Source organism: Ambystoma mexicanum, chromosome 5q, assembly GCF_040938575.1.
Source record: "Ambystoma mexicanum isolate Mex_15411 chromosome 5q, UKY_AmexF1_1, whole genome shotgun sequence".
Classification (NCBI taxonomy): Eukaryota; Metazoa; Chordata; class Amphibia; order Caudata; family Ambystomatidae; genus Ambystoma; species Ambystoma mexicanum.
Genome location: NC_090933.1, coordinates 45,986,217 through 46,003,216, shown reverse-complemented (window position 1 = coordinate 46,003,216; position 17,000 = coordinate 45,986,217). Strand labels below are relative to the sequence as shown.

The 17,000-nt window shown below is 47.1% G+C and overlaps 1 protein-coding gene across 5 annotated transcripts in view; it reads right to left on the bottom strand.

Moving 5' to 3' along the window:
• GFOD1 (Gfo/Idh/MocA-like oxidoreductase domain containing 1) overlaps positions 1-17,000 on the bottom strand; it is a 364,310-nt gene that overhangs the window by 50,897 nt on the left and 296,413 nt on the right. Inside the window, exon 1 of one of the 5 annotated variants that reach the window (XM_069620488.1) lies at positions 3,197-3,221. The exons of the other annotated variants lie outside the window; for them this stretch is intronic. The gene's annotated coding sequence lies outside the window, so the exon portion shown is untranslated. Of the gene's footprint in view, positions 1-3,196; positions 3,222-17,000 lie in introns of those variants that run through there. 5 annotated transcript variants of the gene reach the window in all.

Genomic DNA, 17,000 nt, shown 5'->3' with positions numbered 1-17,000 from the left:
ACCGCTGTGAACTGGACCTTTGGGGCAATAAACGGTGAGGTACCCAGAACCTAATTGAGGCAGGGAATTTTCTTTACCCCGTTACCCTGAAATGGACCTTGATCCCCCAGTGCAATTATACCGAGCTGGCCCCATCTGAAACAGACCCTTCCCCATAGTTGTCTGACTTTACAGCAAAATTGGCGCACCATTCTTACACCCCATTTCTTCCCATAAAACCTGGTACCAGTGGCACCCATTACAATGACCTGAGCTGCCACTCGTGCATTTCAGAGTCTGAACCAGCTACCCTGGTTGAATTCTGCACAAACCATGCGTAGCCGCCTTTTGGAGCATCAACCACCTCCATGGTCTTCACAGTGTTCACATTGGGTGTACCGCTAAGTCAGGCGCTGGTGTCGCCCTTAGCCGGTTATGCCAGGCTGCCCACTAACTGGGTGCAGCTCCCCCTTGCATATACAATGCCTTTGGTTCATTTTAGGCGGCAGCTACTGTGGCCCACTGGTGGGGGATTAGCTGCTTACACAGCGACGCTTACTCCACTGAAGGTGTCCAGTAAAACCAAGTTTAACAGTTTTCTACCTGGTCAACTTTACCATTCCACCCCTGTACAGTGGCCTGCTTGCCTAGTGATCTTCTCCCTTTCTGGCATCTTCAACCTGTATCTGTACATGAACACATTTGATACCGCACATTATTGTCGAGTAAGGAGAATTTCTAGATGCACAATCTGCCTCCTCCTAGCGTCAAACAACCCCCCTTTCTTTAGCCTAGAACCCCCTTTCTTAGTATTCAAACCAGAGGGGCGACTAGCCATTCGCCACCGCGGTCTCCTTTTAACGGCACCGGCAGCAGGGGTGTTGCTAGGTCTGGAACAAGGCCTCGGGCTATGCTAATGTCAGAGCTGCTGTGCTGTCCATGATTTAGCCTTTATATAGCGCTGCGTACCCTCGGGTATCTGAGCGCTGCTTATTATTACCCACGGTGTGTGGTGCTCATTTATCATACCCCGTGTCATACCAGCTTACCCTTCGACCTGGCTGCCTAGCCTACAGCGTCCTACTACAATCCTCCAATCACCTCCAATCCCAACAATGGTGAAAATCTACTGAAACCAGATTTGAAATGACCCAACCTTAAACAGGATCAGCGGAGCCCCCAATGCTTGTTTTAGCCCCTTGGTGTCGTACTGTCACCCTCAGCCCGCCACCGGCGGTGCAGCTCAAGGGGCCCAACCCATGGACTCACGGCAATCAAAGGAGCAATATGCGTCCACGCAACTTATTTTACCACACCCAGTGAACACCAGTCCACTTTGGGTGGTACCCCTTTTTCAGAGCCATGCAGAGGGAACTTACTCAAAAATAAACTCCAAAGGCAACCGTCAATTCCTCATAAACCCCTGCCACCGCACTAAGTCCCCGTGCACTCACGCTGCTGAGTATTAATCAGCGTACTTATCCCTCTACGAGCAGCCCAGGAACCAATTCCCTGCATGCTGTAATGTGCTGCCTACTGCTATACTCATGCCCCCCTCGGTATGGCAACAGACAACAAGCACCTTACATTTATATAAACCAGAGAAGCCTATCCGCGGTTCAACAGTCTTGAAACAATGCGCTTAATAACAACACCAATGTACGTATTCTTTCTATTAGCTGTTAACCATGTATTAATGACCGTCCTTGACGTGCCAAAGGAATGTAAAGCCCTTCCCATATTACCCTTTTAAACCCCGTGCTTCCGCTAACACAGTTTAAATACTCCATTGCACATGTTAGGCATCTTTCATCTATTAATGCCATGTACCGCTGCGAAAGGCCCCTTTAACTCAAAACATCCTTCTACTTTCCAATGTAACTTCCCGACACCTCGCCATGGTGCCCCACGCCATACTCCAAAAAACAAAGATCGCGGAAGATACACGCATATCCGGCGCGCGCACTGCCACATTAATCTTCCTCCTGTGCAAAAACATTTTGAAAGCGGGGCTTTTTCCTCTGAAAAGCTTATGCCACATGGCTCAGCAGATACCATATCCTGCGCCAAGTCACACCAGTTTGCGCCCCTGGGGTTAAAGCAGCCCTGAGAAAAGCCTGCACACTTCCTTCCATCCCGCCGTTCACTAAATAAAGAAATACCACTGGAACGCACATTAACATTTATAAGCGTAAAACAACCTTCCCAGAGCCAGGCCTGGCCCCATCGGCGACTGTCCTTCCACGTGCATTTACCCCAAACGTTAGACCACTATTACACTACATAGCAGAGGCTTCCTGCCAATGCAAGGATTCGCGGGAGCCGGGGTCCATACTCTCACCCGTACCTTCGTTCCTCTTTAAATCTGTCATCCAACATACGGCAAACCCAACAATACGCATAATGTTAATTCCCCCCATTGTGCTAGTGCCAATAAAAACATAACTCTGGCATACATTCCTCCCACTGCATAATCCGCCTTGAAGAGCAACCCCTGCGAACACTTGTGTGCCATCCGTACTAATCAAACAACCCTGGTGCCCGACAGAATCTTAAATCCAGTGCTGAGGGTGGAAGTTACGTGCTCCCGATACACCACCTCCTTTCTTCAATGACACCAACTTATCCCACAGAGGGCAACAGCTATATTCAATAATTCCGTTTAACCTGGGCCATGTTTTCATGAGCCGTGGCGATTTTGCCCAAAACGCTGAGGCTACCCCGCAGGCACAGTAACGTGCTGAGCTATCTGACCTGCCGAAAACCTGGTATTTCTAGCTTTAGGACAAAGCTGCGCCGTTGTTGACTTGCTTGAAAGCACAGCCACCAATGTGCAGCATTTTCACCCCCGTTCCAACATACCTGGGAAACGCATGTAAATTACCCCTGTTGCTGTAGAACCTTGACCACATGCTTTCCATCATTGCTGGGGCGGGTTGTTCCACCGAGCAGATAACGGACCTGTGCCTGACCTCCTGCCAGCCTAGGGACCCTTGGCCCGCTTCCTGTTTGCAATCACAACTAGCCGGTGGTGCACCTTACACTCCCTTCAATGCTTGAGCCCACTTCTGCAGTGCAACCTGATTATATTGTCCTGCATTGCCGCCAGCACGAGCCCCGCCTGAGACCCTGGACTCCTGAACTTAAACCTGGCCCAGCGCCCCGCCACTCCCCGGCCCCCCCAACGCCGGATTAGTTACTTTCCCTCCAGTCATACCTTCTCTCTCCCTTTCCGCGACCCGACGCACCTTCCACATGGGACCGCAAACCTCCTAGAGAACGCCACTCGAACTGGAAACTGCTTGCTGGCCATAGTGAGCACGACCTCCACTGGAACCTGGCCCTTCCGCGCCTGGGCTCAGAAACCGACTCGGGAGCAGGAAAAACCCTTCTGTGATGGGGGGCAGGTCGGCGTCCTCCAACTGCAAACAAAAAGAAAACCCTCTGCTGCAGTCCCGTGGAAGTGCACGGGTGTCCCTCGGCTGCAGCTGCTTTCTTGTTAGTAGCGGGAACCCCGCTCCTTATGAAGGGGAAACCCCTCCCCTTTCCCTTTGTTGCCCTTCGCGGGCTTTCTTCGTTATTTGCCGCGCTTCGGCTTTCACGGGCATTTCTTTTGCTTGCTGCGCATTTCATTCGCGGGCTTTCCCAATTTTGCCGCCTTGGCACGGCAACCCCCACCCCCCCCTTTCCAAGGGGGAAGGGGCTGGGGACCGAGAAGGATGCCGCCCGGGTTATCGGGGGTGCCTCCTCCATTCCGCCGGGCTCCGTGTCGTCGTACCTGGCATTTACCAGGCAGGGGGCAGCTCTTCATGATGAGAGTTGCCTCCAACCGTAACATCTGTCGGGAAACACAAGGGACTTCAGCCACTGCTTCGTTAATCCGCCCGTCCTACATTCAAGCAACTAATGCCACTGAGAAATTAAATTCTGGCTGCTTCCATGCAGCCATCACCGAAACCTAATGCCGCCCTTCCTTCCACCCAGTGAACAGGAATAACAGGCCAGCCAAGTCCTAAAATAGCATCTCATGGCCCGGGCGACATTACACATCCAGGGCTTCCCTGATTGGCCAGGAGAGGAATAGTCTTTGGCATTGAATGGGCAGAGGGAACGCTAGTAATCAGCACGATGGGCACTTGGACTGGATGCCAAGCTGAATTTGCTACAGAATCCCGAAGAAAAGGTGCAAATCCACATGCCCATTCCGTACCTCATGATGCCTTTCCCCAAGCACCAGCTGGGGGCCTTCACCGCCCAGTAGAGCATGGCGATACAGCGCAAAGCCCCAGATGATAAAGCAGCTCATGCACAGCACAGAGCATAAGGAGAAATGGCATGACGAGGTCAGTATAGAAACATAGGGCACAATATACCAAAACGTTTTTCATTGGAGAAACGCTATTGAAATACTTTCAAATGTGCCCATCTACCTTCTTACCCTGGTGCACAGAATCTAAATGGTCTCCAGGATTGTCCTTGCTTGTTCAGTATGACACTAAACTTTACTTTTTTCACTGCACCCTGTACGCAGGCTGGCCTTTCCGTGCACCTGCCAACATCAGGGTCGGACTGGGGCATAACATTGTCTCAGGCACCAATGAATAAGTGGCCCACAGTTGCAAATGGCTATTCATTCCTTTTGTGACAGACAGTCTGTTTGAATAGTACCCAAGGGAGAGTTTTGTGATGAAATGTGATGTAAACTGTGCATTTTAAAGAATATTTATTCAGCATCACTGGTCAAAAATACTAGCTGCATAGTGAAATAGCTCATCAAACTGGCCCACTTCAACCAATAAAAACTGGCCCACGCTAGCATTTTGCGTTTTTGGTTCGGGCGTGGACTGCATCAGATGAACATATGTTTATTTTACTTCACACTCCACATTCTCTGGTCTCATTGTGTGACCTCTTTTTCTAGGCATACTCTTCTCCTCAAACCTTCTTGCCTTTTATACCATACGTATATCCTTTAGGAATTAAGAAGTCTCTCCTATACCCCCTCAGACCTGCTTTCCATCACTGTATGGACTTAGCCTCTCACCAGAGTCGCCGTTCATGCCATTCACCCCTGGGGTATCTTGCTCCCTTTCAAACCTTGTCCGTTCTCTAAATAACCCTGTATGTGAGGCATTAAACCCCAGGCGTTCGACTATCTGAATGACTTGAATACTGGTATAGACGTGTTCCAATTTTGATTTTGGGAAGCGTACCGTCTTATTCTGAGTACTAACCCCTCTGCTGGCACCGGACTCCCTGTATGTATTTCTGTGCGTACGTGCGGACGGGAACTTACATGGGATTGATGTGATCATGTACATAATGTAATGGTGTCTATTTCTTTTGCCTTGAATTTTGTATGTTTGTAAAGTTACGTGGATTCTTTGTCATAACATGATCCATTGATGAAATCACATTCCTATCATGTAAGCTTTTATATCACACAAACACTATGACAACATGGTGTATTTTATTCTCAAATCCATTATGCTTTAAGCAAGTGAAGTGGTTAGAGCTGTACGCCCTGTTGTTCTGTGTTTTGAATTGCCTCAGATCACCTCCCACCCTTCCAAATGATGAATGGGCATACACCCTGTTGCTTGTAGATAACCAATCGAATGCCACAATGGTCAAATCATGACTTTCACTCCAGCATGTCAAAGTAACAGAACAAATATACAGATCACCCACATTTAGGTGGTGATTTTCTCTTCCATACATTGATAAGCTATTAGTGCTGGATAATTGACTGCCCCCATATTCAGGGGGTGGCTTTCTGTGGATCAATAAATGAGAAAAGTCAATTATCTCAGCAATAATAAACACGGCCAATGCTTACAAGGATATAAACACCCTGGTCACAAAAATAAGTCAGTCGAATGGGTATTATACTTTATTAATTGGAATCAAATCCTTTGAAAATAACCACTCACTAACACACTTGAAAGATATGACTTTGTGTAAACCATTTATCTAATGAAATTAATAGTTAACTGACATACTTAAATTAGAGTGAACTGTAAGCTTTCACTTGAAAGTTTGCTTTTGCCTAATGTCTAGCACTGAATTTAGAATTGTAAAACAAATATTGGTTTTACTTCTGTGTACTCTCCTAAGAGATTGAAGGAGCGTTTTTAACCAAAGTAGTAGTTCCCTCTTGTCTCTGCAGTATTGCCGATGTCAGAAGGTTGGCCGGGGAGTCTATACCATGAGTTCTCGGATGCATTGCAAGAGTTCTGGTTGGTAAAGGCGAGTTGACTAATGACCATAAGATGCTAAGAGCATATACGTGATATTTTCTCTTCTAGCATCCTTGTGTAAAGCGCTACGCTGCTCTTGTTTCTCCTCTCTGATATTCTTTTGTGCCAAACCTATATATAGAGGCAGTTCAAATCTAAGGAAAACTTTGTCACAGTCTGAAGATTTATTTTTCATACGTGGAGTTGCAAATCCCAGAGTTACAGTGGAGTGATCTGCTGGTACTGTCCAAACATTACGAACATCTGCAGATCATTTTGAAAGTATTAGAAATCAGCGTTTTCAGCAGAAAAATGTGCTCCACAGATTTGGTCTCTCTACTAAATATTTGGATAATAGAGGGTGTACTGCGTGCTCTTAATGTCTACTGTATTCTACCCCACGATTGCTCCCTCATTACAAATCCCCTATGGAAAGGCACCACTGGAGCTCTAAATTCCTTTGAGGGACCGCATCTTTGGTTCCGTTGCCTCACTCTTCAATGACACCCAAAAGAAAGACATGTTTTCCACAACAATTAATTTGTTAACAACTCAGAAAATACTGTCTTATATTGAATAACCATATTCACGTGGTTACTATAACAACATTGTGCCAATGATGCCCAACAATGTTTTCCCTCCAAAGAATCAAAACTAGTTTTACACACGGATAACATGTACAATTTCTGCTACATCATTTGATATATTTCATAAACCATTCTTGCTAGACCCTCCATGAACACATGTGTATCCACTTATACACATCGCATGGGGGAACGTTTTGTGTCTAATTTGGCAATATCCATGATGTAATATCAAAAGACGGGCAATGTGCTTGATACAGAAAATGTCATCCATATATATTCATATCTGCTCCATATGTGCCCTGTATTTTTCTACAAGACACCAAATGGCATGCCTGACTGCTCTGACCTATAAATAACAGCACATTTCTGGACTTGTGAGTGATACAAAAAATACAGTACACCTATGTGGCAAATATGAACGTATATGCGTGACATTTGCCTTGTCAAGTCTTACTGGAAGCTAGAGCTAAACTGCCAACAATTGGATTTTTGGTCTTGATGTCTGTTTTTGGGCATTCTGCATTGTTCTGATGTCTGTGTCTGGCAGATCAATTTTAAAAAATACCACCTATTTATGGGTTTGGATTACATGAGATATTTACTCCAAACTGTACTTAAAATGTTCTCCTGTGTTGCAGGAGACATCTACTCAAATGTATTACTTGTATTCCTTTGATGAAAAATAGTTATCTTTTTGGAAAACAATTTTAACTCTACATATTGAAAACTGCTTAGTTTGCCAGGTATTTCCACTAGCACTTGATAATAAAACTTAACTTTGTAATTGGGTATTTATAACGCGCTTAATACCCAAGGGTTTCTAAGCATGGACCCGGGGCGTGAACCTGTGTTGCTCTGCATCGTCTTGTTTGCAAGGCCAGCGTGTTGCCCCTGAGCTACCCTCCCGAGACCTACTCTTAGAGATCTGATCTAAAACCTTTCGAAGCACGTTGCCCGACTATGAGAGCAGTTCATTAACCAAGGTTGAGCACTGAAAGGTGGCTCATGAAGGGGTAACTTTAGTCGAACATTATTCATGGGTAGCCCTAGAATTCATGCAACTTTTTTGTAAACTGACCAATATGATGATGCACCTATTCTGAAAAAGTCTTTGTTACAACTTATCAAAAACAGGATTCTGGTGTCACTTGCCATGTGGAAAATGTTCACTGCTCCTCTGTGGGGCATCCAACCCACTCAACAAATTTGCCCCATTTGCCCCCAGTGATAATAGGTGGCATTACCACTATCAGGGGACAATCAGGGTGCGGCAAGAACACCCATTTTATGTTAAAACCATGATGTTTTCTTAATATCTGCACCAGTCAATGGGCATGGACATAGTCTGGCACATACTCATACCAACCATCGATTGATTAATACGCTTATTACTGAAAGTCCGCTCGGATGGAGTACATGGAACTCTTGAGCGCAATCGATTCCCCAGGGCCCCGTTGTGTGTCCTTGGGAAGAGGGAAAGCCATGAGTATATGTGAATGCCGGGGCAAGAGTCTTAGTTTGTTTGTTTGTTCTTCATTTGGTAAAGCGCACCAAACCCTTAGGTAGCTGGGCGCAACAGTTACAAGGATACTTGAAGCTTAGTTACAGAATACACATACATCATAGAACAAATTACATATTTACAGTTAGGAAATGTACAGTTTGGTTGGGTATGGAAGCATATATATATGCTAGCGAGAGATCAGACTTCAGGAGTTGCAGTCGGCATAACTATCCTCCTTCTTGAAAGCTCTGGGAGTCGAAATTGGTGGGTGAATGGCCTGGGGGTTGTGAGTCCAGACCTTTCCAGTGAAAGACTAGTTGGGAATGGGCATGTCCAAAGGTGGCTGTAACCTATAGGAGTCTTAGCCCATCTCCCTTTTGACCCAGTAAAGGGTAGCCTATATGCAGGGGATTAGCCCCGGAATCTTACTCTGCACCTTCTGGCTTTGCATGGCTGGTCGCCCATTCTGATACTGGTTTTCCCGCAATGAATGGCTGGATACGTTTGGGGGGGAAGGGAGTGAGACACTGCTAAGAGTAAGCTCTTCTTTGGAGGATTTGTTGTACCATCTGGTCAACGCCGTAGCTTGTATGACGTGATCAGTGTTTTTGTCCATACAATGCATTGAAAGGTTGCCGCTGTTAGACGTGCCTGGCCCTGAGCCATGCTAGGGCTAGATTTGAGTTACTACTTAACATTTTCTGAAATAACAGTGACCCTAAATAAGAAAGAATAGGAATACCAAATAATGTGTCTTTCTGGAATTCTATACAATAATTGCTAGAATCATTAAAGGTTTATTTCAGGCACACTTCAGGGGGTGAGTCACTGAATTAGTCTGTTCTTAAACAACTCAACTCAGCCTTTCATCCTTCCAATGTCGATAAAGGAGTACCAACACAGGATGGGTGAAATTGTATGTATATCTTTTCTATATAAAGCGCTTAAGCGTAAGTGCTATGTAATAACACATCATTATCGTTTGGCCATGGATGTCTGCTTACATTCACAGTAATTTGGTGATATGGGCCTGTTCACACTGATCTTAACGATACATATGCCGATCCATTCTTGTATTAAATGTATATCACATAACCATGTTTTTCGTAGTGTACTTAGGAAAAAAATGTGATGCCACTTCATGTTTTGTCAAGGGGTGAAAGATCGTGTTCCATCGCTCCTGCAATAACACATCGGGGTGGGGTCAAATGACATCACTTCCTGCAATGTCATCAGAGGTCAAGGGTCATGTGATGTCACTTCTGCTACCCCTGGCATTTTGGTGAAATGACGTCCCCGATGTCAGATAGAATGAAACATCATGGCAGGCCCCAGCCAATCCCGGGCTGGGCTCATGAACTCTGGCATATGGTTTGCAAATGCGTTCCCTTACCTAACATAGCGTACATATTCGGTGCCACATCTGCTCTGCGCTGCTGCACTGAGCTGAAAGCAAAAGCACTTCAATATCAGGAGACAGGTGGAGTCGAGGATCTCCGAGACTCAGAAATGTAGGTTTCTCCAGGTCTTCTGGCAGAGGTTAGTAGGGAGAAGAGAGGGAAAAGTCAAGATAGCTTTGCTTCTGTGTTGATGCGCTCAGACCATGAGTTCCCAGGTATCACAAAGGGTGCTGCCAGTTATACAGAATCCACGCATTACACGTGTTTGTTTCCCCTAAGCTTGAGCGGTAACATGGTGGTAATTACTATACAAGAAACCTGGGCATCCTCCCAGTTCCAGTGTCTACCCACCGCTGTCTCTTCAGTGAGCCCGGCCGCTATTTACATTACGCCTTGAGGACCCGCTTTATGCTCACTCGGTGAGGTGAATGGATTGCTGCTCGGTCAACCTTTTTTAATTGAATTTCTTCATTGAAGTAAGCACAAAGGACCGCCAAAAATCTATTTCAGAAATCAGTAGACACTTCCCCTTTATGATGCCTGGCTACCGTCAGCAGTTCTTAAAATATAAAGAGCAGGCAGGGCATATCTGAAGGGATGATGGCAAGTGCCTCGCAGTAACCAAATATAAATAAAAAACAGACAGCCCTCCAAAATATGAATTATGCTTAGTGAAGGGATGTGCATTCTGATTGGTTCAATCCAGCACCCGTTCAGAACTGAGATTTCATCAGGGACAAATGTTACGTTACCGGGATTTATTCAGTGCACCCCTGCCATTTGCATGGATTCCAGTGGCTCTGACGCATCTGAAACAGAAGGGGATGTGTTATGTGACAGAAATGTGTGTACAGTGTAAGGGTGCAGAATGGTGGTTGCCAACGACTTTCATTGACTTAAAAAACCCAGCTTTCCCTGACTCTAACAGGGGTTTCCCTGCCTCAAACTAAAAACTAAAGGGGCTGTCAGAATGTCCGTGACTAAAGAAAGCACCGTCCTGAGTCGAAACCTCACCTATATCCTTTACACCATAACCAAAGAGTCTTGATCAAAAGCAAAGTTCTCTCAGGACTCCAATCAATACCAGGTGAAAAGACCCGTCCCCTGGTCTTGGTTAACACACAGTTCCAGACGTCCCCAGGCGAAAAGACTCCCGTCCCCTGGTCTTGGTTTACACACAGTTCCAGACGTCCCCAGGCGAAAAGACTCCCGTACCCTGGTCTTGGTATACACACAGTTCCAGACGTCCCCAGGCGAAAAGACTCCCGTCCCCTGGTCTTGGTTTACACACAGTTCCAGACGTCCCCAGGCGAAAAGACTCCCGTCCCCTGGTCTTGGTTTACACACAGTTCCAGACGTCCCCAGGCGAAAAGACTCCCGTCCCCTGGTCTTGGTTAACACACAGTTCCAGACGTCACCAGGGGGAATGACTCCCTTCCCCTGGTCTTGGTTTACACACAGTTCCAGACGTCCCCAGGGGAAATGACTCCCGTCCCCTGGTCTTGGTTAACACACAGTTCCAGACGTCCCCAGGGGAAATGACTCCCTTCCCCTGGTCTTGGTTTACACACAGTTCCAGACGTCACCAGGGTGAATGACTCCCTTCCCCTGGCTTCTCTTGTAATCTTCAAGCTGTATGTGATAATGTGTAACAGTGCACACTCACTATAGATGCAAACAAGATCTTTCTCAAAATCTTTACAAAACTTTGGTGCAGAACGGTATCACAATCCTCACACGGAGTTGAGAAACTACATAAACAAACAGATGGTGTCCTATAACAGGACACTCCTGTCCCCTGCACACCTTAATGCTGTCGATACAGCTGTAATTGCAATCTCAAAAAACACAAAAAGCTTTTTTTTTATTCTGAGAAATGTTTTTGTCCATTTAAAAAAAAAAGCTTTTTTATAGGTGTATAAACAGCATTAAGGTGTGCAGGGCATGGGAGTGTCCTGTTATAGGACACCATCTGTTTGTTTCTGAATCTTCAAGCTGTATCCAGGGGGAATGACTCCATTCCCCTGGATAATGGTTTCACCAAAGTTATAATTGGGTACAGGGTCGAATGGCTACCTTCCCCTGGATGCCAGTAACAACAAGTTAAGATCAGGGGGAATTACATCCTTCCTCTGCCTTCTTAGGTAACTTTCTCAAGAGTTCCAGCTCTACCTAGCCCGTCAGTTGTTTTTTTCTCTACCACTGGTTAGAGCTTTCCTCACTCCGATATTTCCGTTGTTTTTATTTGGGTCCCAGACCCTGTTTGCTCGCCCCTTCTTGTCAGGCCCACTTGTTTCACACTCCTGCCAACTACTGCCACAAGGAGGATCACTTATGTGCTGATATCCGTTACTTTGGTTTGGGTCCCAGACCCTGGTTTCTAATCTTCTTTCTTCAGGCCCACTTGGTTCATTCCCCTGCCAAGTAATGCCACGAGGAAGAAGACTTGTATCAACATAGGGTCCCTCTGTGTTTGGGTTCCAGACCCTTGGTTCTCTTCTGTTCTCTCTAGGCCTACTTGGGTGACTCTCTTCCCATGTAATGCGCAGAGGAAGAGGCTTCTTATGATTACAGATTTCACCTTGGTTTGTGTCCCAGACCTTAGGTTCTTTTCCCTTCTCACTAGGCCCACTTGGGTGACTCTCTTCCGAAGTACTGCCACAAGGTAGATGCTTCATATCTTTATCCCTGTGCGTCTTGTCTCTTTTCCTCCAAGCCCCTACCGGTCCCTATGACCTGCCCGTTACCTTAATTGGATCCAAACCTCTTGGATGGTTCTTCCTGGGTGCTTGCGTCTTCTCCACGGGCTGCACAGGCGTCTCTCGCTTCTGCTGTTCTCGCTCCGTGTACCTTCTTCTGGGTCTTTTCACCGACGGTGTGGACACCGTTATTGGACCGCTCGGTCCACCTCCCCGAGGTTGGGCCACTATCTGCCAGACTCTTGACCTGCTCCACAACACCGGGCAAGGACCCCGTCGTCAGCCTCTTGCCTTTTGGAGCGTACTGATCGCGTCTTTCCCACTGCATCCTCTGCGTCTACTCTGAACCTTCGAGGCTGGAAGGTCATTCGTCCTGGTCTGCGTCTCTCCTTCTCGAAGTCCTTTGTCAGTTTTTATGTATTTTACAGGTCGACTCCCCTATGGAAATTAGCAGTGAATGAAAAGGGGGAACTCAATAAATGTTCCTGAGTTTGAATCAACAGTGCAGATAGGATGGCTACTGGGCTAACCATGTCAAGAGCGACGGCTAGAGGAGGGATAGAGGTGAACTGGGGGTCTGGGAAGCTGGTTTCCCATTCAGTAATACAGTGAGAAATGAAGAATCAATGTGAAATAACGTTTGCAGAGGAAATGCATTCACAATGTAACGCGAGGCACGGGAGACTTAATGTGCACACAAGTATGACTGCATAACCAAGGCAATGAATACTGACACCAGTAATGCTGGTCAGGCCTTAGTGTAAATATGAAGTGGCAGAATAAAATGCAAGGCAAATGCAATTAGTACACAGCGTGGCAAAATAGCATATAGGGTAAATGCAAATGATACACAACAAGGCAAATAATGTTCACAGTGTCTGAGAATATGACGGTGGGTAGCTTTTACACAATTCGTTGGCACAACCTTTAAAGCAGATTTAACATTGAACACTCTAAAGGTGGAGTAAACAGGTTTCGCTCTTGTATGCGTTAAGCTGAGAGTCCTCTCCGTGTTTGCCATTGTTGAGAAGCTATCTTGTAGGTTTTCATCCAGAAGTTAGATTGGTGGATATTTAAACATCTTGGTTGGGATTTTGCACGGATTTGGGAGGTGGCCCTAAATGTGGGTATGACATGGGCAGTCAGTTAAGGCTGTTTGTGAGTGTAAAGATGAAGGTTGGAGCATTGCCTGTGTTGTGGAAGGGAGTGGTTGTAAATTGTATGAGGTTTAAAGTGGATAGAAATGTAAGGAATGGAGGTGTGCTCCTCAGGAATGGTGAAGTCTACAATGAGGGAGAATGTCGTTAAATTAACACCAAGTGTGTGACTGAATTGTACAGATTCCTCCTTCATATCCACACCGTGTCCCTGAAAACAAGAAACATGCAGACACAATGGGCTAGCTATTGCATTGTTTAGATTGCCTACTAGCTCCAGACTGTAGAAATGAAGGACATGGTTTGTACAGAAGAAGCTCTCTGGCATCTGGCTTCCCCCCTGTCTGAGTGTGTGAGGGCATAGCTGGGAATTTACCTAGACTTTTGACCTGCACACTTCAAGGGGTGGCGAGTTGGTCTTTTGCTGGAACTGGAGACAGACCTAGGATGAGCACTTTGGTGGAGGGGTCAGCACGCAGAAGGACCCACCAGTCACATGGCAAGACCCACCACGCATTGACGAGTTTGGTAGCTTTGCGTATGCGCTCATGGTTCAGCACCATAAGGTAAAAGTGCTGAGTGAGCTGGACATTAAAGAGGAAGAAAGAAGGCCACAAGGTGAAGATGCTCTCGCAGTATATGTATGACACCAGGCACTTCAGCGCAGACCTGACCATTGCTGGGCGAAGGGTACATAAAGCTGGTGTAAGAGGAGCTCGGGATACGTGTGATGAGCGCTGCTGGTGCCAATTGATCTGGCTGGTGCAGGGTACTTAAAAACATAGATCTCCCCTGTCGCCCAGTGCTTTAAGGTCTTCTGTCAGGTGTGGTAGTGCGTCCAGGGTCTGATACGCTTTAGTAACACTGGCGACGATGATGGGATCCTGTCGTGGAGGGGGCAGTCCATAACCAGGAGCCATTGCCCTCCATTGAATCCATGACCATGAAGAAGTTCAGCAGGTTTAGGGGCCCAGAGTTGTCTTGACTAGGTTGAGCACCCTTTTTCAGCAGTCCGGGCAGTGCTGACTTGAGGATCCTAGTCGGCACACAGGTCGGTGACACAGCTGCTCTAGCGGAGGGCCGCCAGCCCCAGTTACCGGGTGGTGCTGTGGACGGTATTTTGATCGGCACACAGGTCGGTGTGCGGTGCTGGAAGGGCAATTGGTCTATTGCACCAGCGGAAGCGGGGGCTTTAACAGGGGCCCTGGACACTGTTCTCCAGTCCATCGTGAAGCGCTATGCGGCGCCTTATTAGGCGGCGCCGTGATGTAAGGACAGCGTTTGAGATTATATCCGGAGTCTATTTTAGCCTCGTGCCCAGTGTGGAGTTGGAGCCCCATGAGGCGCAGAGGCACGTATGGTGTGTGTGTGGACATGGAGAACGGGTGTTCGCCCAGTGATATAGCACATCCAGGAGTTCGGATGCGTTTCGAGGAGCCTTTGGACAAGGTGAGCGGGGGCCTGAGTTATGAGGCAACACAGCCTGGAGTCTGGATGATCTCATCCTACCTCGTCGAGGCGGCTGCCGTGTTTTGGCAGTTTTGGAGGGCGTCGGGGGGGGGGGAGATTCCCCGGCGTTATGGAGTGGAGTGGGTGCCGTAACAGAGGTGCAGAGGAGATGTGGCCTCTACAGTGAAGCAGACGGAATGATGACGTCTGCAATGTGCGAAGAATTCCGGCGTGAGACGCTGGAACGCAGCAGCGGATTAGAGGTAGTGTGCGCTGTCTTTGAGGAGTCCCTTAGGAAACAACACCAAGGGACGCGTGGGTCCCGTTTGGTGAGCGAGGCAATTCCTACGAAGGAACTAAATGGAAGTTGCGCCAAACGGGGCGCTGCGAAAAACTGTGGTCTGAAGGGGATGATCCTTAAGGAGATCTGTCACAGCAATGGAGTGCAGTTTTGTGAGACGTTGGTCAGAGCAGGATCTGAAGACTGCAGGTTTCTGTTGGATTGCATCCTTCCATTGGTTGTCTATACTGGTCGTTCCATGGATGCTGCTGTGTCGGATAAGGATCTTTGGAGGTGCAGAGATTCGTTTGACTGCGACGCCCTGGCAGATGGAGGAATGTTGGCGTCTTAGCTGAACACTAGTGAGAAATGTATATGTTTGCCGGCTGTGTTTTTGGTTGTAGTGTGTATGCGTATCATGGGCCCGTGTGAGTGAGTGGATGCGCGAGCGCTGAATGTTGTGTATGAGTGTGTTGGATGCGAGGTTTGTGTTGAGTTCGTCAATTGAGATTTATGTGCTATTGATATGTTGATGAGCACTTTCTTTTTTGCATTAATGCGCCCGAAATTGCATTGTGATGAATTCATTACTTTCAGGTGCGGGTATCCAAGTAAAGACCTGTAGTTTATGACTCAACACAGTAGTTCAAAGGAAAGTGTTAAATGCTTAACTATGCTTTCTTGCTGGTCTGGTTTCTCACTTGTGGGTTTTGGAAGGACTCGTGGGTGGGGGTACTTGCGGGTTGATATGCCTTATAAATGACAGCATTTTATTCTGTGCCAAAAAGCATTTCCGATGTAATGTATTCTGCTGCACTGACAGTTATCTTCAGTCATTTTTGACTGCAATTGGTGCGTTTTTATCATTTATGTCACTGCACGTATGCTAATGTTTCCTGTGTTTAGCGGTGTGCATATGGTGTGTGAGGTGACCATTTCAGTATCGAGCATGTGGGCCTTTAAATTGTTGTGGCGTCCTGTCTTGGTGCAGGTGGTGGGGACTGGGTGTCCTCACTGGTGGTGTGGTGTCCTGCGGTCACGCAGTTGGCTGGACCTGAGGTACAAGGTGAGTGTGTGAGTGTGCTGCATTGGTGCAGTTTGGCTGGACCAGGGGTCCATGGTGTTAGGGTGTGCTGCGGTGGTGCAGTTGGCTGTACCTGGGGTCCATGGTGTTAGTGGGTGTGCTGCGGTTGAGCAATTGGCTGGACTAGGGGTTCTAAATTGAGATACAGTTATTGTGTTGGTTCAGGGTGGTTGTGTTTCCGATATCCTTTTGGGTTGGGTTCGAATGGTGTTCCTGTGGTGTTGGGGTGCCCTGTAGGGGTGCTGTGGTGAACTGTGCTATGTTTGTTGTGCTTGTTGTTGCTCTTGTTGAGCTGGGTTCGTGCCCGGAGGTGGCAGCCATGGTGTCCTAAGGGGCAGACTAGGGCGGAAGGATGTTTGTGCACGGAGGGTTAGGCGTGTTAGGTAGTTTATTCTGTGTGGACGCTGGGTCAAGGGGCAGCTTGGAACAAGTGGAAGTGCTTAGTTTATTGTTTTCGTTTCTCAAGGGTATTTCCAGTTCTGTCTAGGGGAGGAGTTAGCCCTTATTAGATTGCGTTGGGTTCCTCACTGTTTTGTTATAGAGGGATGAGTGGTATTGGAGTTGGAGTTGGGTGTTTTGGTTGACACGGGTTGTTATGTTGTCCAATTAGTTATGGCACAGT